This window comes from Carlito syrichta, unplaced genomic scaffold, assembly GCF_000164805.1.
Source record: "Carlito syrichta isolate Samal-C Ts95f unplaced genomic scaffold, Tarsius_syrichta-2.0.1 Scaffold68285, whole genome shotgun sequence".
Classification (NCBI taxonomy): Eukaryota; Metazoa; Chordata; class Mammalia; order Primates; family Tarsiidae; genus Carlito; species Carlito syrichta.
In genome coordinates, this window is record NW_007012381.1 from 8011 (window position 1) to 28970 (window position 20960).

The 20960-nt window shown below is 39.9% G+C and overlaps 1 pseudogene; it reads left to right on the plus strand.

Annotated features, from left to right (window-relative positions):
* Positions 1-19827: 19827 nt before the first annotated feature.
* Positions 19828-20707, plus strand: LOC103253792 (annotated as a pseudogene).
* The last annotated feature ends 253 nt before the right edge of the window (positions 20708-20960 follow it).

Consider the following 20960-nt stretch of genomic DNA (forward strand, 5'->3'; position numbering starts at 1 on the left):
TTAGGATTGGGGTTAGGGTTAGGGGTTAGGGTTAAGGGTTAGGGTCTAGGGGTTAGGGTTAGGGTTAGTCCACCAACAGTTGACTGTATAAAGGCAATGTGGTATATATACATCATGGAATTCTGTGCAGCTGTAAAAAAAGAATGAGATCATGTCCTTTGCAATAACATTGATGGATCTGGAGATCATCCTCTTAAGTGAACTGGCTCACAAACTGAAAACCAAGCACTTTATTTTCCTAGTGAATGCTCAATCATCACAAGGATGAAAATAGAAGACACTGGGGACATCAGTAAGTTAGGGTGAGAAGGGTGTTTAGGGTTCAGAAATTAACTTTTGGTTACCAGGTTCACTATCTGAGGACTTGGCCACTTGAGACCCTATTCCCACCTCGAAACAATATGTCCATGCAACAAACATTCATGTGTACCTCCTGAATCTAAGATAAAAATGGAAAACAAAGATAATAGAAAATCCCATGCCTCGTGGTGTTGTTATTCTGGTGTGGGGTGAAGAGGACATAGACTATTATTGAATAATCACATAAGGTATATAGTATTTTAAATAATGATAAGGATAAGAGCTACAAAGAAAAATAAGGCTGGGTTGGGAGGGAGACAGAGAGTGCTGGAGTGCGAGTGTTGCTATTTCTAAAGCGCTGACCAGAGAAGCCCTGGTTGAAAGGTGAAGGAGTGAGCCCACCTGGAGCCAGCCGCATATCAGGGGCAGAGGGAATAGCAAGAAGCAATGATTATGGATGCTCATTATTTATTAAATAGCACAGGGAAGTAATACTTCTAAAGTATAATTACACACACATTCCTTGGGTGTCTCTTTGTCTTGCTTGAATCAATAAGAACGAGGATGACATCCTTTGTGTTCCACGCTCTGCAAATATTTGTTACGTGAATGCTGGATGATCAGCGCTATCTCTGCCTCTTCACCTGACATTCACAGTGTGGCTTCCAGCTAGCTGTACTGTGCTCCTGCTTACAAAATCAGGTTGCATTTCCTCTGCCTTCACTGTAGTTTCTGTCCTTCAACCTATTCTGTAAATGTAGGCTTCCCTAGGTGGGTGTGTTTGACGGGTCTAGCATTCATCAGCAGGGTATCAGCTCTGCTCAGACAGACTTTGCCTGGGGCACCCAGGATTGTTCCTGCCCACTGAGCACTTAGACCTCTTCAGACTTTGAGGTCAAATTCCTTACTCCCACCCTTCCTCCAGCCTGCTTCTCTACAGAGAGTCCTGTCTCTGGTTTACTGGACGGTGTTTGGGATCTGGAGGGAGAATGAGTGATAACTATACCCTCGTGTGCTGATCTGGGTGCATATACCAGTAGGCAAAAGTTTGACTTAATAAGGCTTGACTTGAAAACAAAATTTGGAATGCAGATTGAAAACAAAATAGCCCGAAATGCATATGCTCGGGCCCTTTGAACTCTCAAGTCAGCAATATTTTCTGCCTGCAAAACTCAATAGATTTGGCATTGACAGAAAAATGAAACTGAAGAACATCAGAAGTAGTGTTGCAGATCAGCTGGCAGATGGAGTAAATTGAGTTTTGATGTATCCTTCTCAGCTAACCGGAGTCAAAATAATCCAAAAGTCAAGGAGGCTATGGCTTGTCTAATGGCATCACCTTCCAACTTGTTGTCTGTGCTAGGAAGTTGGGAACCAGAGGACACAAACACCCCTTTATTTCTAATATCCAAGTAAGCCCTCAAATCCTGCATTTGCATCATCTCTTGAAAATATCCCTTTCAGAGAGTCCTGATCAGTGGAAAAATATGCCGTGCAGTTTGCTGTGGGGAATATCAGAGGTATTTTAATTACTAAAAAAAAGTAGATTTCATGGTGATATGCTGATTGATAATTAAAAACTAACTTTCTTAATAGGATGAGATGAATCTCTAGGTTTTTATATAGTTGGAGAACTATGTTCCATTAGTCACTGATCAAAACAGGCTCCTCAGTTCATTGAGTCCAGTTAAGATGGGGTATTCCAGAATCTCCAAAAGTTCGTGGTACTTTTTTTTTTTTTAATTTATTTCATTTTAAAGATGTGGGGTCTGATTCAAGATTAGGTATACAACTGGTCATTGCACAGGTAAAGCTTGAACCTACTTTTGGTCCTCACTTTGCCTGGTTAGAGATCAGGTACCCTTATTAATGTTATGTGTCTCCCCACCCCTGGCAGTTTCTGGCTACTGTCAATCCCTTTCTTACAGTATTATGATAAGTGTTCAGGGTCCATTTATGAGTGAGAACATATGGTACTCAGTTCTTTGTTTCTATGAGAAAACACTGAGTATTATAGATTCTAAATCCATTCAAGTTGCTACAAAGCCCATAATTTGGCTCTTCTATATGGCTATGTAATATTGTGTATATGCACCACTTTTTAAAATCCAGGCCACTTTCAATGAGCAGCATGGTTGGTTCCATGTTTCTACTATTGTAAATAGTGCCGCAAATAAATGCATGTGCAGGTATCTTTTTTGTAGAGTGATTTAATTTCCTTCTATGTGTATTCTCAGAAGGGGCATTGCTGGATCATATGGAAGGTCAATTTACATTTCTTTTAGGAATCACCACACTGTTTTCCATAGAGGCTAGACTAGCTTGCATTTCCACCAACAGTGTAGAAACGTTCCCTTTGCTCCACATCCTCGCTAGCATGTATTGATTTCTGTTTTATTATTCATGGTCATTCTTTTTTTTTATGGATAAAATAGTGTGACGTTTGCTGGCCATATATGGGGCTCAGTCTTATGATCTTAACCCTTAAAACTTTTTTTGTCAACTAAATAAATGTATTGCTCATTTAATCTCAATTTTATTATAAGTTGTGTACAGATATAGGAACTCAGAGTACAAGAGAAATTTTATTTATTTTACCTACTGTGTTTTAATAGCAATTTAAGGTAGCTTGAAAAAATCTTTCAATATAGCTTAAAATAATTCAAATTTTTCAATTCTTTATTTTAAAGAAATGAGAACCATCATTTTGGATTTGACCCAACTCGAGGTTCAAATACTCCAAAATTAATTGTGAAGAATCCTTTCAACTTTGAATCTAGAGTTGAACTGCAGTGCCAGTACCATCTTGTGGTGCACATAATTGATGACAACCTGAAATATGGCAAATCCACTAAACCCAGGACAGGCACTGCTATTATTGATATTTATGTGGCAAGAACCAATACACCACCACCTCCAACCACCAGTTCTGAAGTAAAGAGTTACATAATTTAATTTGGGTTTCTGTGCTGGAAATACTCTACTGTAAATTCAAGTTTTATCTAGAAAGGTGCAAAAAACTTCTCAGGGCAGCACCTTCACCCATATGCCTTTCCATTTGGGTGCTACCCCATCCAACATTGGACCACATTTTTTTTTTTTAATTTCTCCAAATATTCTTCTTCATGGCCGTTCTTACTGGAGTTAGATGGTATGTCAGTGTGGTTTTGATTTGCATTTCTCTGATGATTAGTGAAACTGAACATTTTTTCATGTGTCTGTTGGCTGCTCATATGTCTTCTTTTGAGAAGTGTCTATCCATGTCTTTTGCTCACTTCTTTTTTTCCTTTTAGGACATTTGAGTTCCTTGTAGATCCTGGATGTTAGGCCTTTGTCAGATATGCAGTTGGGAAATAATTTTTTCCCATTCTGTGGGCTGACTCCTTGCTCTCTTGATAATTTCTTTGCTTTGCAGAATCTTTTAAGTTTGATGAGGTCCCCCTAGTCTATCTTATCTCTTATGGCATGGGTTTTGGGGGTTTTGATCAGGAATCAGTTGCCTATTCCAATTTCTATTAGGGTGTCTCCTGCATTTTCTGAGACTCTTAACATCTGGGATATTACATTCAGGTCTTTGATCCTTTTGGAGTTGACTTTTGTGTATTGTGATAGGTAGGGTTCCTGTTTCATTCTTCTGGACACAGTCAGCCTGTTTTCCCAGCACCTTTTACTGAATAAGTTCTCTTCTTCCCATTGATTGTTGTTGGAGGCTTTGTCGAAGGTGAGTTGGTTGAGAAATTGAGGTTTTGCTTCTGGAATCTCTATCCTGTTCCATTGGTCTATATGCCAGTTCTTGTACCAATGCCAGGTTGTTTTGATTACTGTAGCCTTATAACAAAGTTTCAAGTCTGGAAGTGTGATGCCTCCTGCTTTGTTTGTTTTGCTAAGGCTTGCTTTGGCTATTTGTTGCCATTTATGGTTTCATATTGTTGCATTGTTGTTTCCAGGTCTGAGAAAAATGATGTTGGTAATTGAATGGGTATAGCACTGAATCTGTATATTGTCTTTGGTTGGATAGACATCTTAACAATATTGATTCTTCCAATCTATGGGCATGGAATGTTTTTCCATTTGTTTGTGTCGTCTTGGAATTCTTTGAGCAGTATTTTGTAGTTTTCATTGTAGGATCTTTCACTTCCCTGGTTAGCATGATGCCAAAGTATTTCATTTTTCTTGTGACTCTTGTGAATGGAATCGTGCTTTTAATTTGGTTCTCTGCCTGCTTGTTGTTGGTGTATAAGAATGCGACTGACTTTTGCACTTTTATTTTTGTAACCTGAGACTTTGCCAAAGTCCTTTATCAGTGCAAGGAGATTTTTGACAGATCCTGTTGGATTTTTGAGGTATAGGATTATATCATCAGCAAAGAGGGATAACTTGACTTCTTTTCTTATTTGCATACCCCTGATATCCTCTTGTCTGATTGCTGTAGCTAGGACTTCCAACACTATGTTGAACAATAGGGGTGAAAAGGACAGCTTTGTCTTGTTCTGGTTTTCAAGAAAAATGCTTCCAATTTCTGTCCGTTTAGCAAAAATGTTGCCTGTGGGTTTATAATAGATGGCTGTCACTATTTTGAGGTATGTTCCCTCTATGTCTAGGTGTTCGAGGGTTTTTATCGAGAGGGGATGCTGGATTTGTTCAAAAGTTTTTTCTGCATCTAATGATATTTTCATGTGGTTCTTGTTTTTACATCGGTTGATACATTTAATTGCATTTATGGTCTTGCAGATGTTGAACCAGCCCTGCATCCTGGGGATGAAGCCTACTTGGTTTTGGTGGATTATTTTTGAAATGTGTTGTTGGATCCGATTTGCTAGAATCTTGTTGGGAATTTTTGCATTTATGTTCATCAGGAAAGTCAGCCTGTAGGTCTCTTTCTTTGTTGGATTTTTACCCAGTTTGGGTATCCGTGTAATATGAGCTTCATAAAATGATCTGGGGAGAGGTCCATATTTCTAGATTGCCTGGAATCCTTTCAGTAGCATTGGTATCAGCTCCTTCTTGTATGTTTTGTAGAATTCCACTGGAAATCCTTCTTGTCCAGGATTTTCTTTGTAGGTAGTTTTCTTATGACAGAGTCAATTTCCTGGGTTGTTATTGGTCTATTTAGAATCTCAACTTATTCTTGTTTCAGCCTTGAGTGGTTGTGTGATGTTAGAAAATCTTCCACCATTTGATTTAGATTATCAAGTTTGTTTCCATACAGGTGTGCATAGCAATCTCTGATAATCTTCTGTATTTCTTTGGGATCAGTCGTGACTTAATCTTTTGCATTTCTGATTGTGTTTATTTGGGCATTTTCTCTCTTTTTTTCTTGGTCATTCTGGCTAGGGGGTCCATCAATCTTGCTTATTCTTTCAAATAACTAGCTTTTTGTTTGGTTGATTTTTTTCCCCATGTTATTTTTGTCTTCTATGTCCCGTATTTGAGTTCTTACTTGGTGATCTGAATTCTTCTGCTGATGTTAGGGTTTGGGTGGTCAGTCTTACTTTTCCAGTTCTCTTAGGTGATTTCTTAGGCTGTCAACTTATTCTCTTTCTGTTGTCTTGATGTGTGTTCATAGAGATATAAATTTCCCTTTTACTATTGTTTTCATGGCATTTTGGAGTTTTTGGTTAGATGTTTCTTCATTTTCATTTGTTTACAGGAATCTTTTAATTTCTATGTTGACCCAAGAGTTGTTCAGCATGGTGCTGTTTAGTGTTCATGTCTTTGTGAGTTTTGGGGGAATTTTGTTGGTATTGATATTTATTTTTACTCCACTGTGGTCTGAGAAGGGGCATGGCAGTATTTCAATCTTGGGAAATTTGTTTATGGTTAATTTATGGCCAAGGATGTGGTCAATCTTGGAGCACATTCCATGTGCTAATGAGTAGAATGTATGTTCTGTGATTGTTGAGTGGAATGTTCTGTAGGTATCTATTAAGTCCATTTGGCCAAGTGTCACACTGAGCTTCCAGATCTCCTTGCTGATTTTTTTGTCTTGATGATCTGTCTAGGATTGCTAGTTGGGTGTTTAAGTCCCCAGCCAGGATAGTATTAGAGTCAATATCTTTTTTTAGTTTACTTAGTAGCTGATTTATAAAAGCTGGTGCTCCTGTGTTGGGTGCATATATGTTTAGGATGTATATTTCTTATTGATGGATCAACCTTTTATCATTATACAGTGTCCTTTTGTATCTTTTAAAATTTTTGATAGATTAAAGGTTGTTTTGTCTGATCTTAAGATGAGGACTCCTGCCTTCTTTTGTGAGTTGTTCACCTGAAAATTTGTTTTACATCCTCTAACTTTGAGTCTGTGGGTGTCCTTTGTCATGAGATGAAATTCCTGGAGGCAGCCAACTACTGGATCATGTGTTTTTATACAGTTTGCTATTCTATATCTTTTTAGTGGTTCGTTTAATCCATTCACATTCAGGCTGATTATTGACATGTGAGAGTTTGTCACTGACATAATGCTTTCATTGGGCTTTTTTTTTTGGTTGTTTTTTAGTTTTTGTGTTCCTATATTTGTGTGTTTTCATTTTTTTGTGTATATACTGTGTGTTCTGCTGATTCTCTGTTTGTTTGTGATCTTGTGAAGTATATAGTCTTTCTTTTGTTTTTTCCTTCTGTGCATAGCACCTTCTAAGTATCTCCTGTAGAGCCGATCTTGAAGCAGCATATTCTCTTAGGGATTGGATATCTGGGAAGGATTTTAAATCTCCGTCGTTGATGAAGCTTAGCTTGGCTGGGTAGCAAATTCTTGGTTGAAATTGTTTATCTTTGAGAACATTACAGATTGGGGTCCAATTCCTTCTGGCCTGTAGTGTTTCTGTAGATAAGACTGTAGCATTTCTGATTGGTCTTCCCCGTATGTAGTCTGACCTATTTCCCTTGCTGCCTTTAGGATTTTCAAGTGAGTTACTATGTGTCTAGCGGTTGGCCTTTTCATAAGATATTTTTCAGGGGTTCTCTGGCTTTCTTGTGCTATGTAGTCATCTCTCTGGCAAGATGAGAGAAGTTTTCTTGAATGACCTCATGGAATATTTTTTCCAGGTGTTTTCCATTTCTCTTTCTATTTCAAGTATTCTGATCAGATGTAGGTTTGGTTTCTTGATAAAATCACACCTCTTGGAGAGTTTCCTCTTTCGTCTTAAGTTTTTTCCCCCCAATACTTGAATAGATTGGGGTTAATTCCATATTTTGGTCTTCCAGCTCTGAGATTCTTTCTTTTGGTTGGTCAATTCTGCCTCCCATGCTTGTCAATTTGCAATTTATTTCTTGAATGGAATTACTTATTTCTGTTATTTCTGAGTTTGCTTTCTTGAGCCTGTCCAGCTCCACTGCAACTTCATTTAGTTTTAGCCCTCTCATTTCTTGATTTTTTTTCATTCTACCCAATGATTCTCTGATTTCCATAAGCACCTTCTGGGTACTCTCATTTTGGGATATAACCATTGTTTGCACCCCAGTGGCTGCTCTTTCTATCACTGAATCTTTGCTGGGTCTCTGATGGTCACTGGCAGCTTTTCATTGGTTTTTCTTCATTTGTAGCAGTTCTCTTATCTTTCTCTTTAACTCCATTCCTCAGTGAAAAATGGAGAAGCAGTCACTTTTGATATTTGCTCTTTGTCCCTCTTCTGCCATTGCCCCAGGTTTGTTCAATTATGAATTAGGGTTGGGGTGTGTTGCTGTGCAGTTTATTTACAATTTTGAGCAGTTACTAGGAAGTGGAAGGGATGAACGGATTCAGAATCTATTGGCAGGTCATAATGTTTGCTATCTGGTGAATGGGCCAGCTGGGACTTGTTGAACATACCGTGGGTATGCTTACATAGCCCCTGAATCCAAGACAGGGTATAAGAGGGAAAAGAGATAAAAAGAGAAAGGAGGAGAAAGCAAGAACAAGAGGAAAGAAAAATAGAAAAAGACAAGAAAGAAAAAAACATTTTAAAAACCAGAGAAAGTACAAAGAAAGATAAATAGAAGAAGAAAAGAAAACAGAAAACCGACCAACCAACAAAGTAGCCAAACAAGATATTCAAACAAACCAATAATTCATCTCCCCCCACCCCCGAAAAAAAAACCTTGATAAAGAGTTCTTAACTTTAGTATGTCTCTTTGAGGTGGGGGGCTCCTTCTTGCAATGGGTTCTGGGACTGCAGGATTCTTACCTCCAGGTTCCCTATTTGCTGTTGGAACTTAAGATGTTAAAATCTTCACCCCCTGCTGCCTGCAATTGGTAGCTGTCTCACATTCGCGTGAGGGAAGAGGGTTGAAATAACTTGACACTGTGTCTCTTGAGATCTCACCCTCTTCCTTCCTCTTCCAGCTTTGTCACAGCTCCCAGGGCATCCAATTCATGGCAGAGGCATGGGATCTCTTGTCTCTGTCCTCCTGATCTCTTCCACCTGTTGCTAGGGGCAGTGAGGTACCAATTAGGCACTCATCAGCCTCCTTCTTGGGCAGTTCTGCTGTCTGCATCTATCCTCCAGCAGCTGGCTCAGGGTGGAGGGTGGGTCAGCTGGGTTTCCACATCTGCCATTACCTGCCAGGGCCTATGCACTGGGGGCAATGTTCTCTAAGGTCACAAAGAGCATCCCTAACACAACACAGATAGCGCCTTGTTTCTAGATGCAGTTCTGTTGTTTTGCAGAGGCTGCCTTGGATCACTTCTCTGCCCAGGCGTTATGGAGTCTGGTCAGTTTCTCCGCTGGCTGCTGTTCCTGTCACCAATGGGGTTAACAGCTCTCTCTCCAGCAGTTACTTCTGTCTCTGGATCTTGGGACCCGGGAGCAAGGCTCTGGAGCCCAGGCCAGGCTTGGGATGGCTTCTCCCCACTATTTCCTCCGGACTCTGCCTCAGGCTCCCTCACTGCACTTCCTCTGTGGCCCTCGCTGCAAGCATTCAGCCCGGTGCTATGGTATTGGGGTCAGCAATCACTCCAGCCATTCTTCCCAGGAAAAGCTCTGCTGATTTTTAAAAATGGCCCTCAGTTTCTGTGCTCCGGGAAACACTTGGATCCAAGCAGAGCAGCTGCAGCTTCACCAGGCGGACCCTGGCCACTTACTCTCGAGTCCCCACTCGAGTCAGCCTCTCACACTCCCACTTAAACCCAGAAGTGCATGCAGAATCATCCATACAATTACTCACACACAGAGAGAGACTCATACAGTCTGACTGGATACACCACCATCTTCCCGGAAATCCACCATGGTCCTTTATTAACCTCAGCTTTCTCAAGCCATCTGCAGTAAAACTACAGGTCAGTCATGTTCGCTACTAGGCAAAGGAAGCTTGAGTTGAACATTTTCCTGTACACAGTTTTATTTCTGTTCATCTGTCAGGAAGCACCATCAGCAGTAGCACAACCATTGTGTGCTTACAAAAGAAAAGATTAGACTCATTAAGTTCACAAAATTTGAAACTGACAAAAATAATATACTTTAAAAGGAGTAAAATGAAAAGTAGTTATATAACATACATTTCCTTACTGGAAGACGTTGTATACTTTACATCTGATTGCATAAATTCAAGTATTATAACTTATTTTAAAAAGTGAATCTGTCAGTCAGAGATCGTGGCGTGCATCCGGCTACTTGGAAGGCTGAGGCAGAAGGATCGCAGGAGCCCAGCAGGGCGAGGCTGCGATGGTCATGAGCAGCATACCACTGCACTCCAACCTAGGTGACAAGAGTGAGACGTCAACTCAAAAAAAAAATGTAAATATGTCAAATTGATACTTTAATATATTGTGTTCATTGGCTGCTCCAGGACTCCTCATAAGGACGATATTAAAAATTGCATTCTGAAGAAAGAAGGAGCTAGCTGCATTAATAAACAATCTGTTCTTGTACACTTATTATGAATGATAGAAATGGCAGTTATTTGTGTTTTCTCTTAAATTGGAGGCAGGTGTTTGAAATTTTTGTAATTTCCACAACTATCTTTTGAACACTCGTGGTTAAATTTTAACCGTTTGGAGTAAAACAAAGAATGTGGATGCCCTGTGAACATTTTGTTTTCTCTAAGTCGTATCTTGGATGATTATTCAAGCATTTTCTTCTTCTACTACTGAAAGAATGAACAAGAAGAATGTACAATTAAAAAAAGAAAATGTATCTTTCAAGAATATGTTGAACGGTTCTACTGTGCCACAGAGTCTGTCTTGGATCACTTCTCTGCCCAGAGGTTATAGAGTCTGGCCAGTTTCTCTGCTGGCTGCTGTTCCTGTCACCAATGGGGTCGCTAGTTCTCTCTCCAGCAGTTACTTCTGTCTCCGAATCTTGGGACCTGGGGACAAAACACCGGAGCCCGGTTCAGGCTTGGGGTGGCTCCAGATCCACCCTCCTATTGCTTTGGGGCAGGTTCCTGTCACTTGCACCAAAATTATTGTATGGTCTGGCCTCCCTACCTCTAGCTTCTTCCCGATTCAATCCATCCCTCATGGACACCGTGTAGTGCTTCTAAAACATCATAAACACACACACACACACACACACACACACACACACAATATGAGTTTATCTACATGCGTAGATATATCTACTTGTCATATAAATGCATCTGCAGATTTGTCAATCTACTCTTCCTTCTCTAGAACTTTTATGGATCTCTATTACTTACAGAACAAAAACTAAACACTTTCAAAGTGGCATTTTGTCTTTATCTGCTGATTCAAGACTATATTCTCCAGTCACATTTTTGCCATTTCTCATAAATACATGTTTTTTCACTTTGGAAAAATAGCCATATTGGTTATTCCTTAAGTAAAATACAGTTGACCCTTGAACAATACAGGGCACTGAATTCCTATGCACTGTAAAACCCACACATAACTTTGGACTCCTTCAGATCTTAGCCACGAATAACCTACTGTGGACTGAAAGCCTAGCTGATAACACAAGCGACGAATTTACATGTATTTTCTATACTTTGTGTATTATATACTGCATTCTTAAAACAAAGCAAGCTAAAGCAAAGAAAATAGTATTAAGAAAATTATTAAAAAGAGGAAATATATTTACTATTTATTAAATAGAAGCTTACCATCATAAAAGTCTTGATCCTTCTCACTTTCAAGTTGAATAAACTAAGGAAGGGAACAGCCGGGCTCAGTGGCTCAGTCTGTAATCCCGCGCCTTTGGGAGGCTGAGGTGAGTAGATAGCCTGAGTCCGTGGGTTCGAGACCTGCCTGGGCAGCGAGACCTCATCTCTACAATAAATCAAAAAATTAGCTGGGCGTGGTAGCGCTCCTGTAGTTCCAGCTACTTGGAAGGCTGAGGCGGAAGGATCGCCGGAGCCCAGCGGGTCGAGGCTGCGGTGGCCGGGAGCGGCCACTGCACTCCAGTCTGGGCAACAGAGTGAGACTCCAACTCAATAAATAAATAAATAAATTAATTAATAAATTAATAAATAAACAAACTAGGGAAGGGAAAGAGGAGGGGTCGGTCTTGCTGTATCGGGGTGGCCGTGGTGGAAAGCAGTATAGAAGGTAGGGGGGAGGCAGGAGAGATCGGCATGCTCAATGTCACTTTGATTGAAAAAAAAAATCCATGTAGATACAGATCTGCCCACTTCAAATCCATGCTTTTCAAAGATCACCCGTATTCAATTTCACTCTCTGTGTTTTCTTTAATTAGACCCATGGTTCCCCAACAGTGTGCTGAAGTGCCCAAGGTGTCATGGCAAACTCACTGAGATTCTACAAGCTATTTTGAATTTCCAAGGGAATCATAGAATATTCAGTGTATCCATGGGATCATGTAGTTTGCCCGTCTCAATATTAGAGTGTGCAATGTCTTTATCACTAATATTATTTCTAAATTGGTATTGTTAAAATTGTTGTGAATACAACTATCATATGAAAATCAAAGTGAAATCAGAAATACAGGTTCAATCTGATTCCAAATTTGAGAAGTTGTGCAGCAGTCTGGAGGCACATACATTCTTGAATAATTTGAGATATTCAAAATGAAGTAAATTTATATTTTTTCTTTCAATATATATGTATTGTCTTTCAAATAGCTACAACTAGTTCTCATTATTCATGTAGTCATGTTCTAAAAAGTCACTTAGAATACTGAATTAGTAAATACTGAACCATTGTTCCTAGGTGAAATATAGGATAGGTTCCTGAGAGCTCCTGGTGCACCATTTTCTTCAACCAGTTAACCTACCTTTGTTTTATGTGAGTTTATGTTTAAAGATGTCCTACTTAATACATATTGTCGATTCATTCGCATTGAACTTTTGGCCAACAGCACCATAACTCATGACTGATGAGGCATATCTAACACATTTTTTTCTCCATAAGGCATATCACAGCCTTCCTGTGTGTAGGGACACTAGACAACCCATCAGCACTATGTCTGAGCCAATTTTGAATAGCACATTTATCGACATAAAGCACAAAAATGAGAGAAATATGGCACACCCCAGACCCCCGAAAGGGCACTTATTTGAAGTATGGGAACCTTATCAAGAAGACAGAGAATCTCCTTGCTCTTGCTCACTTGGAGACATGTGGGTCAAGTGATCAAAGCATTCTCCACCCTATGTGTTTCCCTTAAATGATTTACAAAAGCACCATGAAGCTTGATTTTAGGTTCACAAACACATTTTAGCAAGTAGACAAACACGTTGATTGCCTGTACTAAGCAGTGAACACAAATATGTATTTTTTCCTTTATTTTATTTTAAAGACATGGAGTACACGTCAGGTCTACATGCAGGCAAAGTTTGGGCCTCCCACTGGTCCTCACTTCCCCTGCTTTAGGATCAGGTACCCTTAGTGATGTACCTGGCCTCCCCTTCCCTGGCAGTATCCCACTACTGCTGATCCCTCTCTTGTATTATTATGATAGTGGTTCAGGACCCACTTATGAGTGAGAACATGTGGTATTTGGTCCTTTGTTTCTGTGAGAGATCACTGAGTATGCCATACTGTAACCTTTCCAAGTTACTGCAAACTCCATAATTTTGTCCTTCTTTATGACTGCATAATACTCCATCATGCATATGTACCACATTTTTAAAGTTAAAAATGGGCAAAAGACATGAACAGACACTTCTTAAAAGAAGACATATGAACAGCCAACAGATACATGAAAAAAGTCTCATCCTCACTAATCATCAGAAAAATGCAAATCAAAACCACATTGATATGTCACCTAACTCCAGTAAGAATGGCCATCATTAATAAATAAAAAACAACAGTTGCTGGCGAGAATACTGAGAAAAGGGAACACTTCTTCACTGTTGATGGGAATGTAAACCAGTCTGACCTCTATGGAAAACAGTGTGGTGATTTTTAAAAGAAGTAGAAATTGACCTTCTATATGACCCAGCAAATCCCTTCTGGGAATAATAAACCCAGAGGAACTCTAATCATTCTACAAAAAAGATACCTGCACAAGCACATTTACTACAGCATGATTCACAATAGCAAAAACAGGAACCAACCCTGCTGCCCATCGAAAACATATGTACTTTTAAAGTGGTGTGGGCCAACTAATTAATAAATGGAACGGCACTATTGGATATTTATCTTATGCTATATGCACCTGGAAACATTTCTGAGACACAGAAAGGCACTGTAAATAATACCAAGTAAGTTTGTGGATGTTTGATTTAAACGCTTCTTCTCTTCTCCCTAAGTTGTTGATAACGTGGCTTTTTTTCCCAACTCAATGGTGAGGTCCCTGCTTATTGGACACCTTCTCTGTATCTTCAGTTCAGATTGGCTGCTTTCTCTCTTGACTTCTGTATCCCAACAGCCATCTTTATTATGAGATCAGCAACTCTAGGGAATCTGAGAAAGCAATTCCTTCTTTGTCCAACATTTTTTCTCAGGCCACAATATCCCAGCACCGTCGATACTAACAGAATTTTGCCAACTCCTTTTCCAGTTCCTCACTGCTAGACACTTTACGTTGTCTCAGTCTTTCCCATTTTATTTCCAGGAATGGAAGAAAGGGCAGGATCTTATCTGTGTTCTAAAAAAGTCTGGTGTGTGCCTCAGCCTCGACATGACACCTTTTGTATCTCAAGCAGTCAGTGCCAGGGACTGGCACCACAATTGAAGGGCACTGCTTGCTGTTGCCTCAGCACACCAAATCTGCACCAGGCAGCATCCTGACCTTAAGGGCTTCATCTTTCTCCTTTTTTTTTTAATTTTTTTTATTTTTTGAGTTGGAGTCTCACTCTGTCGCCCAGACTGGAGTGCAGTGGCCGCTCCCGGCCACCGCAGCCTCGACCTGCTGGGCTCTGGCGATCCATCCGCCTCCGCCTTCCGAGTAGCTGGAACCACAGGCACGCTACCACGCCTGGCTGATTTTTGATTTATTGTAGAGATGAGGTCTCACCAAGTTGCCCAGGCGGGTCTCGAACCCGCGGGCTCAGGCAATCCACTCACCTCATCCTCCCAAAGCACAGGATTACAGGCTGAGCCACTGAGCCCGGCTCATCTTTCTCCTTTCAAGACTAGGCCATTGTTATGGAAGCAAATGAGTGTCTTGGCCTCTCTCTTCCCTTGGCACAGAAAATTCCTCTGTACTGTATAAAAAGAGATTTACCAAAAGACATTGTGAAAGGAAAATACAGTTCACAGAATAGGAGAAGACACTCGCAACATTTACAAATGACTAAGAAACAGACAGCCACTCTATATAAAATAAGCAAGAGAATTGAACAGTTACCTCATAAACAAGGACAAGCAAGTGGCCAGTAAGCCTGAAAAGGTGTTCAAGCTCCTTTGTAATCAGAGGTATGAAAATTAAACCTGTAATTATTCTCCATAACAGAATTACTGGAATTTAATAAGAGACTGACTATGCCAATAAAAAAATTGTAGCAGTATTATTTCCATTATCCTAATCAGGAAGCATTCCAAAGCCCTTCAACCATAAAACATAAATAAGTTATGATATATTCATACATGGAATTTTACACAATAATAAAAATGAATAAACCATAGTCAACAACACGGGTGTATCTTGCAAACATAACCTTGAGTGAAATAAGCCAGACACAAAAGAATACATGTTCTTTGAGGGTTTCTGACCATGTTACATTCCCAACAACAATGCATGTATGATCCAGTGCCTCCGTTTCCTTGCCAGCATTTGTTATTGTCACTATTTTTTCATTTTAATTTCTCTACTGAATGTGTAGAAATATCTCAACATGGTCTTAATTTGCATTTTCCTAATGATTACTCGTTTGCTTATTTGTCATTCATGTATTTTTTCATATCTTCAGGAATTTTTTTTATACTGGACTGTTTGTTTTTGAAGTTGATTTTTTTTTCTTTTGAATCAGGGTCTTACTCTCTTGCCCAGGCTGAAGTACAGTGGAATAGTCACAGCTCACCACAGCCTTGGCCTCCTGGGCTCATGCGATTCTTTCACCTCAGTCTTTCTGGTATCTGATACTACACGTGTGCACTACCACACCTGTCTAATTATCTGTTTTGTTTTTATTTTTTGAAGAAACGAGGTCCTGCAATGCTGTCCAGGCTGGTGTTGCACTCTTGGACCCAGGCAAGCCTTCCATCTTGCCTCCCAAGATGCTGGGATTACAGGCGTGAGCCACTGATCTTGGCCTACTGTTGAGTTTTGAGAGTTCTTTATAGAGTGTCGATGTCATATGTGTGATTTTCAAATATTGCTTTGTCTTTTCATCTTTGTGACAGGATCTTCTGCAGAGCAAAAGATTTAAATGTTGCTAATATATCAAGTTTTTTTTTTTATATTTTAAAGATGTAAGGTACAATTCAGGGTTAGGTGTAAAAATGTTCATTATGCAGGTATCCTTGTTGATGAGGTGAGCTCCTCTCTTCCTGGCAGTTTCCTTCAATTGCCAATCCCAACCCCACTTCCTGGCAGTTTCCCCTTACTGCCAATCCCTTACTTACTTATAATTGTTTAAGATCTGCTTATAAGTGAGAACATGTGGTACTCTGTTCTTTTTGCTGTAATAGATCACTGAGTATGATAGACTCTAAATCCATTCAAGTTGCTGCAAAGTTCGTAACTTGGTCCTTCTTTATGGCTGCATAACATTCCATCGTGTATACGTACCACATTTTTGTATCCAGTCTAGCTTCAATGGGCAGCATGGTTGGTTCCATGTTTTTGCTACTGTGAATAGAGCTGCAACAAACATGTGTGTGCAGGAATCTTTATGGTAGAATGATTTGAGTTCCTCCGGGTATATTCCCAAAAGGGGGATTGCTGGGTCATATGGAAGGTCAGTTTCTAGTTCTTTCAGAAATCGCCACACTGTTTTCCAAAGAGGTCGCACGAATTTGCATTCCCACCAGAAGTGTAGGAACATTCCTTTCTCTCTGCATCCTTGCCAGCATCTGTTGTTTGTTTTATTAATGATGGCCATTCTTACTGGGGTTAGGTGGTATCTCAGTGTGGTTTTGATTTGCATTTCTCTGATGATGAGTGAGGCTGAGCACTTTTTCATGTGTCTGTTGGCTGCCCCTATATCTTCTTTTGAGAAGAGTCTGTTCATGTCTTTTGCCCACTATTTAATGGGGCTATTTTTGTTTTTTTCTTTTTAGCGCATTTGAGTTTCTTGTAGATCCTAGATGTTAGGCCTTTGTCAGATATACAGTTGGCAAATATTTTTTCCCAGTCTGTGGGCTGTCTCCCTGCTCTCTTGATGGTTGCTTTTGCTTAGCAGAAGCTCATCAGTTTGATGAGGTCCCACTTGTCTATCTTATTTCTTATGGTATGGGCAATTGGGTTTCTGATCAGGAATTGGTTGCCAGTTCCAATTTCCGTAAGGGTGTCTCCTGTGTTTTCTAAGATTCTTACAGTTTGAGGTTTTACATTTAGGTCTTTGATGCATTTAGAGTTAATTTTTGTGTATGGTGATAGGTAGGGGTCCTGTTTCAATCTTCTGGATGTGATCATTCAATTTTCCCAGCACCATTTACTGAATAGGTTCTCCTCTCCCCAGTGGTTGTTGTTGAAGGCTTTGTCAAAGATGAGTTGGTTGAGAAATTGAGGCTTTGCTTCCGGAATCTCTATCCTGTTCCATTGGTCTACATGCCTGTTCTTGTACCAGTACCAGGCTGTTTTGATAACTGTAGCCCTATAGTAAAGTTTGGGGTCTGGAAGTCTGTTTTGTTTCTTTTGCTAAGGATTGTTTTGACTAGTTGTGATCATTTATGTCCATATGAATTTCTGCATTGTCATTTCCAGGTCTGAGAAGAATGATGTTGGTAATTTAATGGGTTTTGCATTGAATCCATAGATTGTCTTTGGTAAGATGGACGTCTTAACAATGTTGATTCTTCCAATTCATGAGCATGAATATTCTTCCATTTGTTTGTGTCTTCTTGGATTTATTTGAGTAATGTTTTGTAGTTCTCATTGTAAAGGTCTTTCACTTCTCTGGTTAGGAAGATGCCGAGGTATTACATATTTTTTGTGGCTATTGTGAACGGGATTGTGCTTTCTTTTTGGTTCTCTGTCTGCATGTTTTTGGTGTATAAGAATGCAACTGTCTTTTGCACATTTATTTTGTTCCCTGAGACTTTGCCAAAGTCCTTTATCAGTGCAAGCAGGTTTTTGACAGATTCCTTTGGATTTTCAAGGTATAGGATCATATCATCAGCAAAGAGGGATAACTTGACTTCCTCTTTTCCTATGTGGATACCCCTGATTTCCTTTTCTTTGTTTAATCACCCTATCTAGGACTTCCAACACAATGTTGAACAAGAGATATGTAAGTGGGCAGCCATGTCTTGTTGCAGTTTTCTGGGGAAATATTTCCAGTTTCTGTCAATTTTGTAATATATTAGCTGTAGGTTTATCATTGGTGGCACTTAATGTATCAATTCTTTAATGAATTATGTTTTTAGAATCATGCGTTAGACCTATTCGCTGAGACCTAGGTGCCAAAGATTTTATATGTTGCCATCCAAAAAGTTTAATAAGATTATGTTTTTCACTTGTCTGCTACTTAAGTGTGATGGTTAGGTCTAGGTTCTTGTTTCCCTGTAGATATCAAATCACTCCAGTATCATTTGCTGAAAACACTACGCTTCCTCCAGTAAAATGCCCTTGCACCACTGTCAGTTATCAGTTGGTTGTAGTTGTGTGGGGCTCTTTCTAAGTTCTTTAATCTGAACCATGGATTTGTATTTCTTTACCACCCCTATTCCCACACAGTCTTGATTACTGCAGCTATATAACTCTCAGAGTTGGGTTCAATGATTCCTCCTTCTTTGTTCTTCATTTTTGGAAAAGTTTTAGTTATTTTATCTAGTTCTTTTGCCTTTCCACCTAAATTTTAGAATAATCTCATCTTTATGTACAAAATTATTCCTGAGATTTTGATAGAAACTTTGTGAAACCTGTATATCAACTTGGGGATAACTGACTTTTTACTGTATTAAGTCTTTCGATCCATGAACCTGGTATGTCTTTCCATTTACTAACATCTTTGGTTTCTTTTATCAGCATTTTGTAGTTTTTCTGCATACAACTTATTTACAGGTTTTGTTATATTTATTCTTAAAATTTTATTTGTAAAATATATTAGTTTCCACATGTGCATTATTAGTATGTAGATATAAAGCTAATTTCTTTATGTCAATCTTATAACCTGCAACCTTATAGAGCTCAATTATTAGTCCTAGCAGTTTTTTGCAAATTATTTTGTAATTTTCTATGTAGACCATCATGATATTTGTAATATGAACAATATTATTTCTTTCTTTATAATCTGCATATCTTTTGTTTCATTTTCTTGGCTTATTTAACTGGCTAGAACTTCAAGTATTATGCTGAAGAGCCATGGAAATAGTGAAAATCCTTGCTATTTCTGACGCTAAAGGCAAAACATTTGATCTTTCACCATTAGATATGATATTAATTATAGGTTTTCAGCAATGTTTTTAATCAAGTTCAGGAAGTTCCTCTTTATTCATTGCTTTTTTTATTTTATTTTTCTTTTTTTTTTGAGTCAGAGTCTTACTCTGTTGTCCATGCTAGAGTGCAGTGGCATGTTCACAGCCACCCCAGCCTCAACCTGCTGGTCTCAGGCAATGTTTCCACCCCAGCCTTCCAAGTAGCTGGAACTACAGGTGCACGCTACCACACCTGGCTAATTTTTTTGATTTATTGTAGAGATGAGGTCTCACCAAGTTGCCTAGGCTGATCTTGAACATCAGAGCTCAGGCAATCCTCTCATCTGAGCTTCCCAAAATGCTGAGATTACAGGCTTGAGTCACTGCTTTCTGATAGTTTGTTCTTTTTTTGATCATTGATGAGTGTTAAATTTGACAATGATTGTCAAATGTTTTTTTCTGCATCATTCAATATGATCATATGCCTTTGCTTCTTTAGCCTGTTAATATAGTGGATGCCATTGATTGCTTTTTGCATATTGAGCCAGCCTCACATCTCTAGAATAAACCTTATTTGGTCATGATATAAAGACCTGATTGGTCTATATATGTTGCTGATTCTATTTGCTAATATGATAAGAATTATTGCTTTTTCTCCAAAAGGACCCCAAATGAGAGATGACACCAGTGCAGCAGGAGAGCCCGGAGGCCCTAGGGGCCCTGGAATGGGAAGCCCTGGTGGCTTTTGTGGAGGCTTTGGCAGCGGCCTCCATGGCCGAGCTCGTGGGTGGGGTTGGGGTCAGGGGCGAGGCCGCGGAGCTCACGGAGGCAAGGCCAAGGACAAGGAGTGAATGCCCGGCACCAAGTTGGGCTGCTAGGTCAAGGACATGAAGATCAAGTCACTGGAGGAGATCTTTCTCTTCTCCCTGCCTATCAAGGAGTCTGATATCATCGACTTTTTCCTTGGTGCTCCTTTGAAGGATGAGGTTTTGCAGATCATGCCTGTGCAAAAGCAGACCCATGCTGGCCAGCAGACTAGGTTCAAGGCGTTGGTTGCCATCGGGGACTACAATGGCCATGTTGGTCTAGGTGTTCAGTGCTCCCAAGAGGCAGCCACTGCCATTCGAGGGGCCATCACCCTGGCCAAGCTGTCCATCGTCCCTGTGTGGAGAGGCTACCAGGGGGAAAAGATGGCAAGCCCCACACTGTCCCTTGCAAGGTGACTGGCTGCTGTGGCTCTGTCCTGGTGCGTCTTATCCCTGCCCCCAGGGGCACTGGCATGGTCTCGCCCTCGTACCTAAGACACTGCTCATGATGGCTGGCACTGATGACTGCTATACCTCAGCCAGAGGCTGCACTGCTACCCTGGGTAACTTTGCCCAGGCCACCTTTGATACCATCTCTAAGACTTATAGTTACTGGACCCCTGACCTCTGGAAAGAGACGGTATTCACCAAGTCTCCTTATCAGGAATTCACTGACCATCTCGTCAAGACCCGCACCAGAGTCTACATGCAGAGGACTCAGGCTCCAGCGGTGGCAACAGCATAGGGTTTTCATACAAAAAAATAAAGTGAACCAAGCCCCCTCCCTCCAAAAAGAATTGCTTTATATATATATATGTAAAGGATACTGGACTGTGGTTTTTGTTTTTGTTTTGTTACTTTCTTTATCTGTTTTTGGTATCAGAGTGATGCTGCCTTCATAGAATGGGTCCTTGATCACTGAAGTATTTTTAGAATAGCTGCCTTGAATGCTTGTCAGATATTTCTAACATCAGTGTCATTTGGTCTTGCTGTCTATT